This window comes from Macrotis lagotis, chromosome X (genome assembly GCF_037893015.1).
Source record: "Macrotis lagotis isolate mMagLag1 chromosome X, bilby.v1.9.chrom.fasta, whole genome shotgun sequence".
Taxonomy (NCBI): Eukaryota; Metazoa; Chordata; class Mammalia; order Peramelemorphia; family Peramelidae; genus Macrotis; species Macrotis lagotis.
In genome coordinates this window covers 25,900,460-25,919,518 of record NC_133666.1, presented here as the reverse complement: position 1 = coordinate 25,919,518, position 19,059 = coordinate 25,900,460, and the positions used below count along the sequence as shown (strand labels likewise).

The 19,059-nt window shown below is 40.0% G+C and overlaps 1 long non-coding RNA gene across 5 annotated transcripts in view; it reads right to left on the bottom strand.

Annotated features, from left to right (window-relative positions):
* The window catches only part of LOC141503034 (uncharacterized), a 75,858-nt gene that overhangs the window by 15,580 nt on the left and 41,219 nt on the right, over positions 1-19,059 (bottom strand). For all 5 annotated transcript variants that reach the window (XR_012472746.1, XR_012472745.1, XR_012472744.1 and 2 more), the window contains 2 exons: positions 5,247-5,310; positions 3,062-3,121 (listed from right to left, as the gene is read on the bottom strand). This is a non-coding gene — a long non-coding RNA (uncharacterized LOC141503034). The remainder of the gene's footprint in view (positions 1-3,061; positions 3,122-5,246; positions 5,311-19,059) is intronic.

The following is a 19,059-nucleotide window of genomic DNA, read 5'->3' as shown; positions in this document are numbered from 1 at the left end:
GTGAAGAATGAACCTGAGGTGTTGGCAAAATCTCTTTTTACTTTTATTATTGCTATATGTTCAAAGTAAATATACATTTGCAAAAAAAACTTAAAACACAACCGAATTAAAAATGAGATTTCAGTTCCCTTGAATGCAAATATAAGTGACTTTAATTAAATTAATTTAATTAAATTATTTGCAAACACAACATATATGGTGTCTAATAAGATGGAAATCCCTTGAGGCCAAAGACTAAATCCTTTTTGGTTTCTGCATTCCTAGCAACTGGAATAGGGGCAACCAGGTGACACAGTGGATAGAGCACCATCCCTGAAGTCAGCAGGACCTAACTTAATAATAAGCTAACTGTGTGACCTTGGGCAAGTCACTTAATTCCATTGCCTTGGGAAAAAAACAAGCAAACCAGTCCAACGCCTGGAATAGTATCTCCAACAATAAATATTTATTGATTTATTTGTAAAAGAAAAGAATGCAGACCCAGGGGATGTTGTGGAACAGAAACTTATCCAATGTGGTCATAGCATGGCTTCATGGAAAAAAACGAGGACAGAGGACATCTGTAAGAAAAGGGTGGTACCAAAATGGAGACTCCATTGATGCCCTGGATAGATCTGGCCTCCCCCTCCTTGGGTTTGTCCCAGCTCCTTTCTCCTGGAGCTTCTCAGCAGCTGTCTGCTATCCCTGTGGACTTATTAATTTGTCCCCTCCAACTCTCCCATTTAGCCCCCAGTTTCATACTGGTGCCATTACCATTTAACCTATTTTTGTTCGAGGCTGCCAGATGTAAACCCTTACCTGGCTGATGTCAATTTCCAAATACAATACAACACTCATGCACAGTTAATACTAAAACCATAAGAAACACAATCTTTCTTTGAGAACTGAGAAGACACTTCAGTATATCAGAATGCCTCTGAGTCAGCCTCCAGAATATCAGTCCTTAGATGCAGACTAATGTTCACGGTGAGAAGACTGCCTAGGTCTGTACTGACCGAGTACAATAGCCCAGAGGTAGCTTTGAAAATGAATCCGTCTGCACGTCATTTGTCTCTTTCTCATTAAGAGGAGAAGGCTAAAAAGAAGTCTAGATGTTCCAGTTACCTGATCACTGGAGACTAGATAAATGGAAATTAACTGTAGATGCTTTTTTTAAAAAAATGAGGAGTGATGGGCAGAACAGTACGTCATAAAGGAGAGTGCTAGGTGTGGGCACAGCTTAATATATGCATCTCTACCAGTTTACCTAAGCAATTACAAAGCAATCATCTATCTTCTGCTCCCTGCTATCACTTCTTAGACATGACCATGTCTCATACATAGAGATTTGCTTAGTGTATCTAGATTACTCTCTTCACCAGCATTGCTGGAATAGATGGTAATAATGCATGCTCCTAAACAATTTAATATAATTCTTTTCAAAGAAGTCCTCACTCATGCATCGAGCTCTGTAACCTATGGCCCTGGACCTCAGACTTTGCACTCAGATGGACCAATTTCAATCTTGGGACATCCCCACAAAATCTGTCTCTAGTTCATTTGGTTTCCACTCAGAGTTGCCCCACAATATAGCCTAAATACAACTTACATTGTGGGTAACAGGATACTCAAATTCCATGCAAGTACTCATGGTTATAATGCATACATATATGAAGTCAAAAACAACCTTTATTTCATCCCACAGAAAATTCAGAAAGAGTTGGCAACAATCCACAAAGCCAATCCCATTCCCCCTCCCTCTCTAGGGAAATCCACTTGTCTTTAGAGACCCTATGGTCCAGAATTCCCCTAAAAGCAAAACAAATTGGAGTTCAAGAGCAACCCTCCAACAATGTGGTGAGTCCCTCTTTCAGCCCAGCATCCAGTCTAAAGCCAAGGAATTGGCCTCCTTCTGGAAGAAAAATGAACTTGGGGCTAATAGAGAGGTGAACCCTTTCTCATACCTTCTGCACTGCAAACATAACTTGCTTGATCCTCTACTCCCTTCTCTAATCCCCAAATCATCTAAGAAGTCCATGTCTCTCTCTAGAAAGCCTTAGTTTGTACTGCTGGCCTGCCCCCCTGTATCATGGAATTCCCCCCAAAAGGACACTCCAGCAGTGGCTAAAGCCCTTTGGAAATCTGATACAAACAAAAGCTTAACTTTGTTTATTGTTCTTCAAGTGACTTCACAAAGGCTCACACATTCACAGTCCCTGGCTAAGAGATGAGGCCTGAGAGTCAGAGGACCTGACTTTTGGATTTCCTATGTATGAAGCCTTGGGAAAGTCACTCTTTGTGCCTCAGTTTCTATATCTATAAAACGAAGATATTAAGCTGATAAGATTATTGTAGGGCTCAACAGAAATCTTGGATGTGAAGCATTTTGCGTACTTTAGGGTACTATGTAAATGTGAACTACCCTTGTTCTTATGTGTCTCTAGGTAACATATATTCTAGTCATCTGCATTTGTATTGTAACAAAGTAAGTATAGCTGTAGCCTCTCAGATACTTGTGCTAGCTGTGTGACTCTTGGCAAGTCACTTAATCTCTACTTGCCTCAGTTTCCTCATCTGTACAATGGGGGTAGAAATAGCCTCTACTTCCTAGGGTTGCTGTGAGGATCAATATTTTTAAATATTTGTAAAGTGCTTAGTGCAGTGCCTGGCACACAGTAAGTGCTCTAGAAATTGTAGCGATTAGTAGTAGTGGTAGTCGAAGTAATAATAGCAGTAGCAGTAGTAGTAGTAATAGCAGCAGGAGCAGTAGCAATGGTAGTAGGGGTAGCAGTGGCAGTGGAAGTAATAGTAGTAATAGCAGTAGTGATAGTAATAGCAGCAGCTCAGTGGCAGCAGTAGCAGTGGTGGGTGGTGGTGGCGGTGGTAGTGCTGGTAGTGGTGGAAGTGGTGGTAGTAGTAGTAGTAGTGTGACCCTGGTTGAGTTATTTAACCTTCTCCATAAAATGGGGATAAAAACAGCAATTATGAGTATGAAATGAATTATTTGCCAAGCCTTAAAGTGCTCATATAAATATACTGGATCATTATTATTAATAGTAATAATAATATTTATGACACTTACAATTTCTATTAGCCTGGGTACATCACCTCCTCCTCTCTGCGCTTCAATTCCTTCCTTCATCTGTAAAATGAGAGCAGTGATTCTCCATGAACTACTAATGTCACAGACATGAGAAAAGCATTTTGTAAATATACATGAATTCAACAGCTTCTCAGTGTATATGGAATAGTAGTAATAATGATGATGATAATAGGGGCAGCTGGGTGGCGCAGTGGCTAGAGCACCAGCCCTGGAGTCAGGAGGATCTGAGTTCAAATACCTCAGACAATAATTGCCTAGCTGTGTGGCCTAGGGCAAGTCACTTAACCCCATTGCCTTAAATAAATAAAATAATAATGATAATAGCTTACATTTGTACTTTAAGGTATACAAAGTGCTTTTTATATAGTATCTCATTTGATCCTTGCAATAAGCCCTGTGAAATAGGATCTTATTATGATTATCTCCATTTTACAGATGAGCAAACTGAGGTTGAGAAAAGTTAAGTGTCTCACCTCGGGTCACACAGCAAAGTATTTGAGGTAAGATTTGAATTGAGGCCTTCCGAGTCCACCATTGTGTGATGGTGGCAGTTTAGTTTGTTGTTGCTACTGCTTGCTTCAGATCGCTAAAAGGACTCATAGTTCTTGGGAACCCCCAGGGATCCTCAGATCACATTTTGAAAACTGTTACTGTTGTGCTTTGCTGTTGACTTAGTCCAAACCTTTTGGAAAGCAATTTAACATTCTTCAAGAAAAATTACACAATTATTGTCTGTCCTACACTTCAGTTTTGACCTAGCATTTGAGTTTATGTCCCAAGGAGCTTATTGACAACAATAAAAGCTGTCAGTAGGAAATTGTGTTTGTGTGTTTGCGTGTATGTGTGTGTGTGTGTGTGTGCATGCATGTGCAAAGCAGCATTATTTGCAGCAGCAAAAAACTCAGAAACAAATTCTGTAACCTGCAATTGGGGAATAGGTGAACAAACTCTATTGTTTATATAATTAACATAAAACAACATACTTTTTTCATTCTTTTAACAAATGGCAAACTACCTAGGTGACACAGTGGATAAAGTATTGGGCTTTGAATCAGGAATCTTGAGTTCAAATCTGCCCTCAGACACTTAGATGCTGTGGGACCCTGGGCAAGTCACCTAACCCTGTTTGCCTCTGTAAAATGAGCTGGAGAGGGAAATGGCATTCCACTATCTTTGCAAAAAGTCAGACATGACTAAAATGACTGAAAAACAACAACGAATTGTCAAATAACAAAGTAAAAAAGCAAAAATACATAAAAGAACGCTTATGAGAGTCCTATAGACCACGCTCACTGTTCTGGCCCAAAGCCCCAAGCCCTACGGATGGATTCTGGAGTCCTTGAGTGGTGAAGGAGGAAATGAGCAGCAGTAAAGACTGAAACAGACTCAAAAATGACTTGCCACTGTGGGCTATGCAATGCTCCTGTGAGATGGATAAATATCCCGTATTTGACATTTTTCACTGTGAGCTGACCAAGAAACACTTAGTCCATCCAACTCATGCATAAAATGAGTCTTGATGAGGGTGCACCCCAAATTATTGCTCTGCCAGAAATGTCAAGGACACACTGCCCTTCCTTTGGCCCTGTAGAAGAATGTCTGAGTTTGAAAAAATGCTTCTTTCAGATACAGAAAGGACAAGAGGAATTAAATCCTACATAATGGAACAAAAGGGTCTAGACAAACCAGACAGACTGTCCAGGCTGTCATTCAATCTGTATGCCTTGGGAGTAGAGTTGACCGAAACTTCCCTCTCCACATTGCATTCACAGGGAGCCGGTGGGATTAATGTATTAGAAAGAATTCTGAATTTGAAATCAAGAGAGCCAGGTCAGAGTCCCAGCTCTTAGTCTCATGAGGTAGATGGCCTCGGGAAAGGTAAAATGGGACTAATAATACTTGTACTATTTTCCTTACTGCCCTGACAGGCAGGATGGAGTAGTGGGTAGAGAGCTGTCCTCAAAACTAGGAAAACCTGGATTGAAGACCCACTTCTAACAGATACTGGCTGGGTGACCCTGAGCAAGGTTTTGACCCTTTCAGTGCCACCAGCCACTTCTCAAAGACTGGAAATTGCACAGTGCTACAGAGAATTTTCTCATCAGGCCATTCCCCATGTCCTTGAAATCACAAATTCCATCCCCGTCTCTATTCCCCAACTTACTTCATAGAGTTGCTGGTAATTCTCCACTCCAATGAGATCTCAGATCCTTTGAGTATTTGTGCAGCTGATAATGAAAAGGAAATATAAATGGGCAAGGACACCTATTTTAAGACTGGTCCCGTTCAAGTATGTGTGAGCATGTATCATACTAATGTATGTTCACAGCTTCTCTGACATAGCCCAATATTTATTTCTGGTCTCTAAAGTCCTTTCCAGCTCTAAGATTCGATGATCCTATGATTTAGGATTTCCACCCCACCTACTTCCAAAAGGATTGAAGGCAGCTTACAAGATTAAACATGATACAAACAAACCGAAGCCGAACAGAAGGGAGCCAAGGGAGACATATGTTATACCAGAAACCTTAGCATCCTGATATAAAAATAACTTGGTTCAGAAAAGTGAACAACTTTTCAAGTATTTCAAAGACAATGTCCCCATTGCAGTGTGCGCTGGCCCAGCAGAGAAGGTGCTGACCTGCACTGAGAGAGAGGTTTTCCTCACCTGGGAGTTACTCAGACCAAGGAAATTCCAGTTCCAGTTCCAAGGGAGTATGCTGAAGGGAAAGGGATGTTGGCAGAGGACCTTGGTTCCTACTCCTTGCTATTTGTGTGGCCTCAGTTAAGTTTCTTAAACTGTCTGGACCTCAGTTTCCTCATCTATGCAATGAAGACTTGATGGCCTCAAAGATCCTTTCCCACTCTCAATTAACAATCCTATAAATGCTCCCATCTCCAGAATAGGGTCTAGTCTTTTTCCCTCAATTTCTTTAGTTTATAGGATAGAAACAAAAACTCCAAGAAAACTGATGTGAAACTAGGGTCCAGAACATTGAAGAAATACATCTCCTTTTTTCCTTCAAAAGGAGGACAATGAATACAGAATATTACATATCCTGTAAGAAAACAGTTTTATTGAGGGACATGGATTAGCTGTTTTCCTTTATTATATGAGAAGGATAAGTGGTGGGTGAGTGAGTGGGGGTATGGGGATATTTAGAAATAACTGTGATATTAAAGTACAAGACATCCCCCAAAATCTTTAAAAAATACAGTAGATTTAAGGATATCAGCTGACTTTGTTGCTCAGTAATTTTCAGTCATGTCTGACTCTTCATGGTCCTAACTGGGGTTTTCATAGCAAAAGAAGTGGTCTTCTGTTTCCTTTTCCAGCTCATTTTACAGATGTAGAAACTGAGACAGAGTTAAGTGACTTGTCCAGGATCCCCTGCACCCCCCTCCTGCTAGTAAGTGTCTGAGGACAGATTTAAATTTAGGTTTTCTTGACTCCAGATCCAGTGCCACCCAGCTGCCTATCAGATGATTAATTGGGATTAAACAAAAGCTCATAATCCTGAGCCTCAATCCTAAAACCTAATGATTCTAAAAACTGTTAGAATCTACAATTGCTGGATAGGAAAGAGAAACAAAGTAAGCACTAAGCAATCCAATGGATTTGTCTGAAAGGTGCTCTCTCTATTCTGTTTGCTGCCAACTGAGGTAAAATTCTCTTCACATTACTGAAAATCTCTTTGGAATTGCTTGAATTGACCATGGGCAAGAAAACATTAAGAGAAGTCCACATTGCAACAGTGGGAGACAATGCGTATGCCTTCACCCCAGTATTCGGACTCTTTGAAGATCAGTAACGACCTTCCCCTTTAGATTTCACCATGACCTTGGTTCTATCCTAAAAACACTTGCACCAACTGCATTAAAGGATATGGAAATGATGTGGGGTTGTGTCTTCTGCCCATATTGGACTTGAGCTCCAAGAGAGACATAAATCACATGTCTGGTCTAAAGTTTCTATCTCTTCCATTTGATGTGAATCCATCTTACTATGCCATTGTCTAGCCCACAGCTCTCTATCTTGTCCACAAACATAACAGGAGGTTTATCAGATTGTTTGCTGAAACATATATACTATATCCTGCGGTGGTACAATAACTGAGAATGCTGGTCGTTTAGTCAGAAGGATCTGAATCCAAATACGTCCCTGGAGAAGTCACTTAACCTCTTACAGCCTCAGTTGCCTCATTTGTAAAATAGGAATAATAATGGCACCTGGCTTCCCAGAGTTGCTGTAAGGATCAAATGAGATAATATGTACAGTCCTTTGCAAACCCAAAGAGACAAGATGAATCTGGTCTGGCATATTCTCAATGAAGCCATAGTCTCTTTATGACTTCCATGTCTCTTCTAAATGGGCACAAACCATCCTTTTACTACTACATTCTAGAAGTTTGCCAGGCATCTAAGCCAAGTTCACTGGCTTATAGTTTATAGGTCATAGCCTTAGGAAAATTGACTTTCTGTGATCTCTCAAAATCAGGACCAGTGGCTCCCCCTTCTTCTGCTTCCCTGGGATATGTAGTTCATTCAGAAGGCAGGTAAGTGGATTCTGGGGGGGGGGTTGCTCGTTTTTACAAGGCAATGGGGTTAGGTGACTTGCCCAAGCTCACACAGCTAGTTAACTATTAAGTGTTTGAGACTGGATTTGAATTTATGTCCTCCTGACTCCAGGGCCAGTGCTCTATCCACTGTGCCACCTAGCTACCCCCCAGGTAGGTTTTTTCTTTTGAGTGCCTTACTTATGAGTTTTGAATCTATGAACTATTTTTGTTCTTTTCTTCCCAGTTCAAAATTCAGTCTCCTTAAAAGAGAACAGATTGTTGAAAACTATCATTGCATGTAGTTGAAAAAATAAATAAAATATTATTTCCTGCAAAAAAGAGAGAGAAGGGCAGCTAGGTGGCACAGTGGATAGAGCACTGGCCCTGGAGTCAGGAGTACTTGAGTTCAAATCCAGCCTCAGACACTTAATAATTACCTAGCTGTGTGGCCTTGGGCAAGTCACTTAACCCCATTGCCTTGCCAAAAAAAAAACCTCAAAAAAGAGAGGGGGAACAGAAATTAAATAACTCAGGAGTAGTCCTGCCTTTCCTTCCATCATCCATTATGCTCATCCCACCCCTCCTAACAGAAGTTCTGTTCCTTCTTTGACCTTCTTTTTTGCCCCAATATAGTTTTTTAAAAAACAGTGTAGGGCAGGTAAGGTGGTGCAGTGGATAGAGCACTGACCCCGAGTCAGGAGGACCTGAGTTCAAATCTGATCTCAGACAAATCTGGAATCATTACCTAGTTGTGTGACCTTGAGAAAGTCACTTAATCCCATTGCCTTGCAAAAAAAGAAAAGCCCCCCAGTGTCTGCTTATTCTGACCTCTGACACTCCCAATACTATTCTTATAAGACTGTTCAATGCTTTGGAATTCATCCTCCCTTGGCTCCTCTTTGATCTGTTAGTCAATGAATTTGCTGTGTACCGCCATTGATGTCTTTAGGAAGCGACCCCTTCTCTTTTCTTTAGTATGATTTGTGTTTTTATCTTCAAAACCTAATTCTTGTAGCTTCCCATCAATCTTGGACCAATGCCCCTAGATATTTTTTTTAAATAAGCAGGTTAACTTTATGGGAAGGGGGAGTGGAAGTATTTGCCTTTATTGTTTTACTTTCTCAATTAACAAGCATTTGTTCTCTCTCCCCTGTAGAATTTTAAGCCCATTGATCCTGCCTAACTTTCCTTAAAATCTGCTCCCCCAAATTCCAGGGGTACATCAAAGGGGTACGACTACATTTAGTTTGCTTTTCCTTCTCCATCACAGCTTTATTAATAGGGAAATTGCTTTCCCCCAAGTTTTCATCATTTCTACTTCAGCAATGCCTTCCTTCTTGTTGCCCAGAGTTGGATCCAGAATAGCTCTTTCACTTGTCATTTCCTCTACCTTTTGAAGAATGATATCATTAAAGCAAGTCAAGAATTTATCAACTGTTCTGCTTTTGACGAACACACAGAGAGAGAAAGGGAAAGCACCAGAAAATGTCCGGATAATTAAAGTTCCCCATCCCTACTATATCATGACCCTGTGTCAGGTCTGTGATTTGTTTCCCTCAAGCCTTGTCCAAATCCTCTTTTTCTCTAGGTGGTCTCTGGTATTCGTTCATGAAAATATTGCTTCTGGTTTTCCATCCATTCATCTTCATCTAAATGCTCTCCACCTGCTTCAACCTTTGGGCTCCTAGACTTCCACACATGAAGTGTGTGGAATATCCTTTATCTATCCTGTTCTTTTGGAATAATGCAATGCCTTTTTGGGCCACTTTCTAGTCATGAGTCTTAACCCAGGGATATCGAGAAAGCAGTGCAGTACAGTGAGGAAAGTGCTGACATTGTAGTCAGAGGACCTGAGTTTGAATCTTGGTTCTGTGTGACTTTGGGCAAATCACTTGATTTCTTTGGGCTTTGGCTTTCTTATCTGAGAAATGAGCTAGTTTCACTTTGGATCTAGAATCCTATAAACCCTAGGGAGTCAGATTTGTCTCCTTCTATCAGGATCTCTAGGTCATTCTTTTATTTATTTATTTAGTAGTAGTAGTAGTAGTAGTAGTAGTAGTAGTAGCAGTAGTAGTAGAAGTGTTCTAGTGTACAGAAAACTAAGGCTGACTTTCTTTTTGAAAATTGCCTTCTAGAAGTTACTGGGCTTTACTATTGCTAACTCTACTATTGCTTCCTTCCCTTCCCTTCCCTTCCCTGTAGTTATACTTACTACTCTCTATGGAATCTGAGTTGATAGTTGTATGTGGGCAGCTTCCCTTCTCAAGAAGTTTAAAGCCTTCTCAAGGAAATTTTCAAGATTATAGGAAAATGTTATCAGCCCATATTAAGTGGATCCATCCCTAGCCAAGAGTCCATCATTCCTATATTCTGAATCATGGTTTTAAAATCCATACCATGTTCTCAGACACTATCTTCTTAGACAGTTATTCATTTCCCAAATCGGCTTTTCGCTTCTAAAGCCTCTCTCATAACCCTTCAGTTGGCAGTGATGATGGAAATATTACCTCTGCCTCTGAGATCTTCAATTGCTTGTCCAGGACTTCATAATCCCTAGCCTTCCTAGGTTCCTTCGGGCAGTATCATTTGTCCCTACCTGAGTCACTATTAGTGAATAGTGTGATTCAGTCTGGAAAAGGCGCAGGGGACTCTAGGTCATATCTGGGCTGCGTGACCTGAGAAGACAGCAGACCTCGCCATTGTTTCTGTCAGATCCACCTCTGAACCTCTCAGCACAGAGTCACCAATCACTACTCCTTAAACTTCTTCCTGTGATAATTCCTCTCTCTCTGGATGACTCAGGAAGGAAGGAAGGAAGGAAGGAAGGAAGGAAGGAAGGAAGGAAGGAAGGAAGGAAGGAAGGAGGGAGGGAGGGAGGGAGGAAGGAAGGAAGGAAGGAGGGAAGGGAGGGAGGGAGGGAGGGAGGGAGGAAAGGATGAGGATGGTCTGTAAGAGCACTGGGAATGGGGGAAATGAAGAGAGAAAGGAAGAGGGGGAGTAAAGGGAGGAATGTGAAGGGAGAAGAGAGAAGACAGAGATGGAAGAAAAGGAGAAAGGGAAGAAGGGAAAGAGGAAAGGGAGGGAAGAAAATAATAAAAGAGAGGGAAAGAAATAGGAAGGGAGGAAGAGTGAGGAAAAAGGAAAAGAGGGAGGGGATACAGGAAGGGGAAATAGAAGGGGAGAGAAGGTGGGAGAAAGGAAAGGGAAAGTGAAAGGAAAAGAAAGGAAAGGAAGGAAAGGGAAGGAGAGGACAGGAGAGGGGAGGGGAGGGAAAGGGGAAAAGAAGGGGAAGGGAAATGGGAAGAAGGGGAGGGAAAGGGAGAAGGGAAGGGGAGCGGAAAGGGGAGGAGAAGGGGGAAAGAAAGGGAAGGAAAGGGAAGGGAAGGGAAGGGAAGGGAAGGGAAGGGAAGGGAAGGGAAGGGAAGGGAAGGGAAGGGAAGGGAAGGGAAGGGAAAGGGAGAAGGAAAGGAAAGGAAAGGAAAGGAAAGGAAAAGGAAAGGAAAGGAAAGGAAAGGAAAGGAAAAGGAAAGAAAGGAAAGGAAGAAAGGAAAGGAAAGGAAAGGAAAGGAAAGGAAAGGAAAGGAAAGGAAAGGAAAGGAAAGGAAAGGAAAGGAAAGGAAAGGAAAGGAAAGGGGAAAAGGAAAAAGGAAAAAGGAAAAAGGAAAAGAAAGGAAAATAAAACCTGAAGTCAAAATTCCAAAATCCTTGGTTCTGTCGTATGTTCAATACCAATACAACAATATATTCTCTCAGGATGTTACGCACTAGTCCAATCTTGGGGTTTTAAAGGAGAATCTGGTATCCATCATCAGAGGTAATCCATGTTGACAGAGTCAAAAGCAAAACTATCACTAAGAAAACGTGGGCAAAACTAAAGTCAGTAAATAGCTCCCAAGTTCTGCTCCAAGCAATTTGTCCCAAAGCTTATACAGATTCCAAAGTTTAGAATCTGGGGTTATTCTAGGACTGAAGGCTCAGAACATGACTGGATGCTTGATGAATTGTTAGTAGCATCAGCATTTGCCATGCCCTTGAGGCCAGAGACTTGGACCCAGCTTAAGACAAGAAAAGAATAGTGTTGCCAGAATTTATTTCACAAAGCAAATTTCAAGATTCTTGTATGAGGACAGAGTTGGTCCTCATCCCTCATTCCTTCAACATTTATTGAGTACTTACTGTATGTAAGGCTTTGTCTTGGGTCCCACAGAGATGATAGCAAGATAAAGAAAACATATCCCTGCCCTCAGGGAAATTACAATCTAGTCAAACATTTGTGTAGATGAGACGACTATGCAAATAGCTAGAATACTTTTACACTCTAAGATGCCCAACTTGAAAGATTGGTGGGTGAAGGATTTAGAACAAGGCATGGTAGTTGATGTTAGTGATTGCTGTTTGGTGTGGTAGTATAGGCTCCAGACCCTGGGTGTGGAGTAGAGAGTTTGTAAAGAACAGAGCCTGGGCAGAGGATTTCAGCCATGGTTGGATGGACTGAGCCACATGTGTTAAAGGGAGCACGTGAATATTAACAGCAGTGGTAGTGCACATGAGTGAGGTTGCTCAAGGAGTGGATAGAAGAGGATGAAAAGTGTATAGGTGGAGAACTCTGGGCTACATTCAGCAGCTTGGGAGGGAGACTGGGTTCATGGGAAGGCAGTAAGAGTCTGAATTCCCCCAAGATAGAGATTGAAACACCTTGCTGGTGCTTTGAGATCAGTGATTGTGTACAACTCTGGGTCCATGAGAATGTGGGGAGAGATTTTATATCTGAATGGCGTGGTTCTAAATATACCCTTTCCTCAAGACCGTTTGGGAAAAGAGGGTGCCTTGTTGCAGGTAGCATGGAGAACAAGAAGGGGAAACTAGGGGCAAGCCAACCAGGAGACTGGAGAGAGTTTAGATCAATGGAAGCCACACTTCATAACAAATAGTAGGTAGAGGGTATAGATAAGGTATAAAATGTGTTAGAACCAGAGCTCTCTCATTTTTCTTTTCTTTTTAAAAAAAAATAATGACTCTTTGGGATAGGAAAGAGGGATATGGGGAGAAATTTAATATCTGCAAAACAAAGGATTTGAATAAAAATTCATTAAAATAAATAAAATAAAGAGCTACATTGGGGGAACTGGAAGCTCACCCTGAAGAGAAGGTATTTGAGCTGGACCTTGAAGACTGATTCAGGATCTCAGATTACTTCTCTATTAAAAACCTGAGGAGACAGGAATCGGGAATTCTTAAATTTTTGTGTCTTTGATGCCTTTGGCAATCTGATGAAGCTTGCAGGCCCTTTCTCCAAAAAATATTTTTAAAAGTACAAAATAAAGTACACAGGATTACAAAAGAAAGCAATTATATTGAAATATAGTTATCAGAATGTTTTTACAAACTGGTTCATGGACCCTCTGAAGTCCCCACTTGGACCCCTGCTGTGGATCCCAGATTATGAACCCTTGGACTAGGTAAGCCTTAAAGTTGACTCTAGTTCCAAATCTTGGATTCCAGAATTCCACTTCAATTGGCAGATATGCTTTAGGATGGCATTTCAAACATAACGGTCAACCTGGTGAAAGAAATGGACTATCACATTCTAGGAGGCTGGGAAAATGGGAGAGTATGACTATGTTACTCAAATACTTTGGCTAGAGCATGTGAAGAAGGCCTTGGGAAGGTAAATTAGGTCTACTGCATTATAAGTCTGACCATAGGTCAACTCTAAGGCTGAGCCCCCAGTAGTTTTTGTGGTTGAAACCATCAACCACAGGGTGAAGAGTCTACTGTTGCCCTTCTTCTGGCTGCCTCTTCCCTTTTTCTTTTGTCTCTTGGTTAGCATTAGTCGGACTGTTTTGCTTTTCCCTGGTTACTTTCAGAATGGTAACAGATCTTTTATTCTTGCCCCACCACAATGAGACTGGATAGTGCAGATTATAATCAGAATACTGAAGAAGCAATATAAATCAATGCATTTGGTTAAGTTAGGGAAGATGTATAAATATATAGTGGTTTGTGCAGTGGCACAGAAGAATGGGTCTGGTTTATACGCAGCTCATGTTTCTGGAATATCACATTTGATGGAACCTGTATAAGATGGGGGAATTAAACTAAGCGCTATATCATCAATATTTTTGCCATTCTTATTATTCTGCAAGTAGATGGGAATATCATGCCAGTACCTTTAGCATAAGAAACTGTCAAAATGTCCTTGAATAAAACTATTCATAGTATTATTGAGTTACCTTATCCTTGCATTGGAAGTAAAAGTGTGCAAATAGCTTTAGAACAGTAAAAGCTGAACATTATAACTAACTAATCTTAAACTATATTTTAATATTTGCATAGTTAGAAAAATATCAAACCCATCAAAATAATACCTTAAAATGTCTAAATACTTTATGTCTGTTTGCACCAGCCTTCAATTAACACTATGTATCCAGGGAGAGGGAGGAATCAAGTTTGGGATAATAAAGTTCTTGAGTTGGAAAAATTGAATTCTACCTGAATAAGTCTGTAAAAATTAAGCCAAATTCTTAGTTCAGTAATTATCAGTGCCTCAACATATTATAAGTATTGTATGTTTTTCTTTTTATCAAGTCTGCTGCATAGTAACTAGAAGCTTTTTAAAGTATTGATTTAATGATTTGTTATCTTTTATTTCAAAATTCCAAGTTCACAATAAAGCAATATCAGTGGATTGTGTCCTCTAGCCTAATAGAATTAATCATAGAATAATAACTGAAATACTAATTCAATAATAATTGCCTTTCAAATCATTCATTCTATGTTCAACAAATATTTGCTGATCATCCTGTTTAGTTGTCACATTGCTGGTGCCTTCTTCCATTTGAAAATGCTAATATTTACAATTTTAGTTGTGGACATGGCAATAAAAAAATTTGGTCTTCAGTTTAGAGTATATAAGACAGTGATGTTTAATTAAATTTAAGAGAAAAATAAAATGAACAGAAGCCATGTAGAAATTAGCTAAATCAAACTCTTACTATAAGCAAATTTTTTGTTAGTTTTTGCAAGGCAATGGGGTTAAGTGACTTGCCCAAGGTCACACAGCTAGGTATTTATTAAGTGTCTGAGGCTGGATTTGAACTCAGGAATTCCTGACTCCAGGGCTGGTGCTCTATCCACTGCCACCTAGCCACCCCAACTATAAGCAAATTTTATTTATTCACTATAGACATGACTTTGGGGAATATTTTTCAAAAGTTGGCTTGAATATGCACATTTAATTTTGTCTGATTTCATAACTAGTAAGTTATATTTACTGTTTTGATTATGAAATGGCATTTGTAAATCACCTTTATGATATTTAAAATAGAATTGTTATAAATGTAAAGTATACATTCATTAGTAGCTTATGTAATAGTCCCAAGCTTATGAAATGTAGGAAAATATATTGAGAAGTAAAGACTTTAAATTAGTCTACACACAGCTGGCAACCAAATGCAAAGGCATTCTGTTCTCTGAGCAAGAAAATAAAGTCATGACTTTGGCAAAGTCCCTCTCCCTCTCCGAGTCTGACATTTCCTCCTCTGTAAAATAAAGGTTGGACTCGATGGTTTCCAACATCCTTTCCTGCACTAGCATTCTATGTCCCATGATTCTATGAAGAGATCTATTGGAGATTTTTAAAAATCTTTCAATTGAAATACGGCTGCAACATATCGCTAAGGATAGTCTTCCCATAAGTGGCATTAAAAGGACAGGTCAGTCCATAAAAGGAAATGGGCCAGTCAGGATAAAAGATGGCCGGTCCAAGTATTCCACTGGTATCTAGGAAATAGTCAAAGCACTTCATCTTCTATGGGGGATTTATGGAAATACAGGAGCCACACAGGCAGGAAGCTAATTGAGTGCTTATGCCAATGAGCTCACAGAGCCATATGTTGTTGTTTTTGTCATTCCTTTTCAAAGAGGACAACTGAAATCATGGCATGATATCCTGAATTGCTTGTGAATTGGAGTTAAGTGAGGCAGAGTTCCATTCTCTTCCGCGTAAATATAAAAGAACAGCTACATTGTTACTGTAAGGTCATCACCCTTGACCTCAAGGCAAGTCTTTTTTTGTTTGTTTGTTTTTGCAAGGCAATGGGGTTCAGTGTCTTGCCCAAGGTCACACACCTAGGTAATTATTAAGTGTCTGAGGTTAAACTTGAACTCAGGTCTTCCTGACTTCAGGGCTGGTGCTCTATCCACTGTGCCAACCTAGCTGCCCCTCAAGGCAGTCTTGTTAGTGACACTGATTGCCTCACAAATTTCAAAAGCTCAGCATTAGGAAAACGCTATCAAGATGGTGTATATAAATTTAGTATCCAAAATCCAAATTCTAGAGGTTCTCACCTGGTCTGGTCTGGGTATTTCCTAGAGTACTGGCAAGTATCAGAAACTAGTACTTGTGGCAGCAATGGTAAGGAAGTAGCCATTGACATAAGTTTCTTGACCTTGGTCCCAGGCGAAACATAACCCTATGTCCCATCACTGCCTTGAAAGATTGGAGGGATAGCTGCATCTCCAAGGTGATAATATAAATTCTACTGGTGCTAGCCTGAAAGGTCAAAAAAAAGTCTATTTGGGGACCTCAGCAGTTATAATAATCAAATCCAATAGCCCAGCTAAATCGAAGATGAACAGTCCTGCTAGACGAACATATTTGGTCAAAGCATCGTGTGGCCATGTCAAGAATATCGTATGAATTTAAAATTTCAACATGAATGAATGTTGAAGACTGTTTTCATATGTAATTGGAGGGGAAAATACAAATAAAGAAATATTACAATATGGATACTAACCAGGTCAACTCATGTGCAGCTACCAGCCGAGACACTTCATCACAAAATCCTCTAGGTCTCAGTCAAAATGTGCTAACTAGCAACCGCAACAGAAAATGAGCTTTCGCAGTCTCAGTGGAGCACAGGAGTTCACAAGTACAAAACTGATCTGAGAAGTATCCATTTTAGTCCTCAAGAAGAGACCATATTGATCCAAATATGGATTGGATGTTTTTTTCAAAACCCAGCTCATGTGAAACTCAAGTACAACCCATAATTGTGCTCTTAGCACTATAGGTAGGGAAGAAATAAAAAAAAAAATAATGAAGAAAGCAGTAATAATTTATACTTCATAGGACTCGACTTTTAGAAGGAACCTTGAAGATCATTTAATCCGGGGATTTTTAACCTTTTCTCTCTTTTAGACCCTTTGGGCAGTCTGGAAAAACCTTGGGACCCCCTTTCAGAATTATATTTCCAAATGCATAAAACACATAGGATTATAATGGAAATCAATTCTATTGAAATAGAGTGATCCAAGCATTAAGACAATAACAAGTTCATAGTCCTAAGGTAAAGAGTTTCGGATCTAGTAACCCCTTCATTTTACAGAGAAGGAAACTGAAGCCCAAAGATATCAAGAGAATATATTGTGATGCAGCAAGAAGAGTACTGGATTTGGAAGAGACCCTGAGATCTGTTGCTCACTATTTGTGTGACCTTAGGTAAGTCATGCTTTTCCTCTGGGCTAGGGTTTCTTCATCTGGAAAAACAAAAGTCTAAATGACCTCATTTTCAGCTCAAAATGCTATTCACAATCCTAGTGTCATAAGAGACTTCTCCAGAATCACACATTAAGGAAGCATCAGCCCCAAGATTTGAACCTGTCTCTTCTAACTCAAAAACTAGTACTTTCTCGACTTTAATATGCCACCTCTTGTGGTAAGAATAAAATAAAATATCATTATTTAAATTGAAAGGAGGGTTTTAAAAAATCATTTCCATAATCCATTTTTGTATGTGTAATTATTTTTCAAATATACAAAGTATACAAATATACCAGTATACAAAACACAGATACCAGGGTGGCTAGGTGGCACAGTGGATAGAGCACCAGCCCTGGAGTCAGGAGTGCCTGAGTTCAAATCCGGCCTCAGACACTTCATAATGACCTAGCTGTGTGGCCTTGGGCAAGCCACTTAACCCCATTTGCCTTGCAAAAACCTAAAAAAAAACCCCACAGATACTTATGTTTATGTATGTATATGGATTCTTTCAATGAGATCATTTGCAAAGTCTGATCAATATTCAGACCAGGAAAGTAAATCCAATATGCCCTGAAGTTCCAAGGAGGGGCAGCCTTAGCCCCTTTTAACTTGGAGGTTTTAAGAATCTGAAAATTATTCCTTGCATAGTTATTAATAAATGCTCATTGAATATAAAACACTAAATTGAACCATGCAAAGAAATAAAAATGGGAAAGATCAACTTAGTAAAGTGATTTGTAATCAGTGACCTAAGTGACAGAAGCCATGGAGTATGGCACACTATAGCATGAATCTCCAAACCTGGGCTCATTCCGGCCTTAATTTTTCCCATAACTAGCAGCAGAAGTTTTGGGGTAAAGCTCCTTGAGAGCAGAGACTATCTCTCCTTTGTGTTTGTAGCTCTGGAACACAGTTCTTGGCACATAATGAGAGCTTATTAAATGCTTTTCATTCATTTATGCAAGCATTCATTCATTCATTCTTCTATCTGGCTGTATCTAGATAAACTGGTTTTCATTAGAATAATCAAGTCAGATATCCAAACCTAAATATAGGTATTCATTCGCTCAGCAAACATTTATTAATCACCAACCAGCAGCAAAGTAGTGTGGAATGAACATTGGGTGGGAATGTAGGAGATATGAGTTCCCAGCTTTGCTTCTTCTAGCAATCTGACATTGAGCAAGTCCATTCTCCCTCTCTGAGTCTCACCTTCCTCTTCCATGAAATGAGGGGACTGGACTGATTAGATGATCCTAACCTTCTGACTGAAATTTCTGTCTAATAGACTACAGTTTCATCTTTCCTGTTTCTAGCTTTCCCCCCAAATAATCTCCACAGATTTGTTCTTTATAGAAATGTTTGTGATGACGAATGGATAGATGTGATGGTAAACTAACATGAGATTTTGCCTGACCTCCGTTATCCTTTGCTAAAATTATATACTTGATTCCAAGTTTACAGAGTCTTCTAACCTCATCCATGTCTCCAAGTTCTCTTTCCATTTCATCAGAGAAGGTATGACTGTGTGACAGAAAGAGAACAGTATTCAAATCCAATGGCCTGGGTTTGAATCCTGATTCAGTCACTTACTAGGTGAAGATGTATGAGCCTAGGCAAGTCACTCTCCCTCTCTGAGACTTCGGTTAGACCACTGCCTATACCTGTGTTCCAAAGGGCATAGAGTCCCACAAGAACAACCCGACTTATTGAAATCCCTCAAATCAAGATATGGCAAAAGATGTGAGGTCCTTGGAGTCCACATTTTCCCCCAGAGCTACAATGCATTGGTATCTGGTGAGTTTGCATAACTGGCACATTTACCTGTACCACTTGTCTATTGGGCCATTTCTCAGTTCACTTAAGTGGAACCA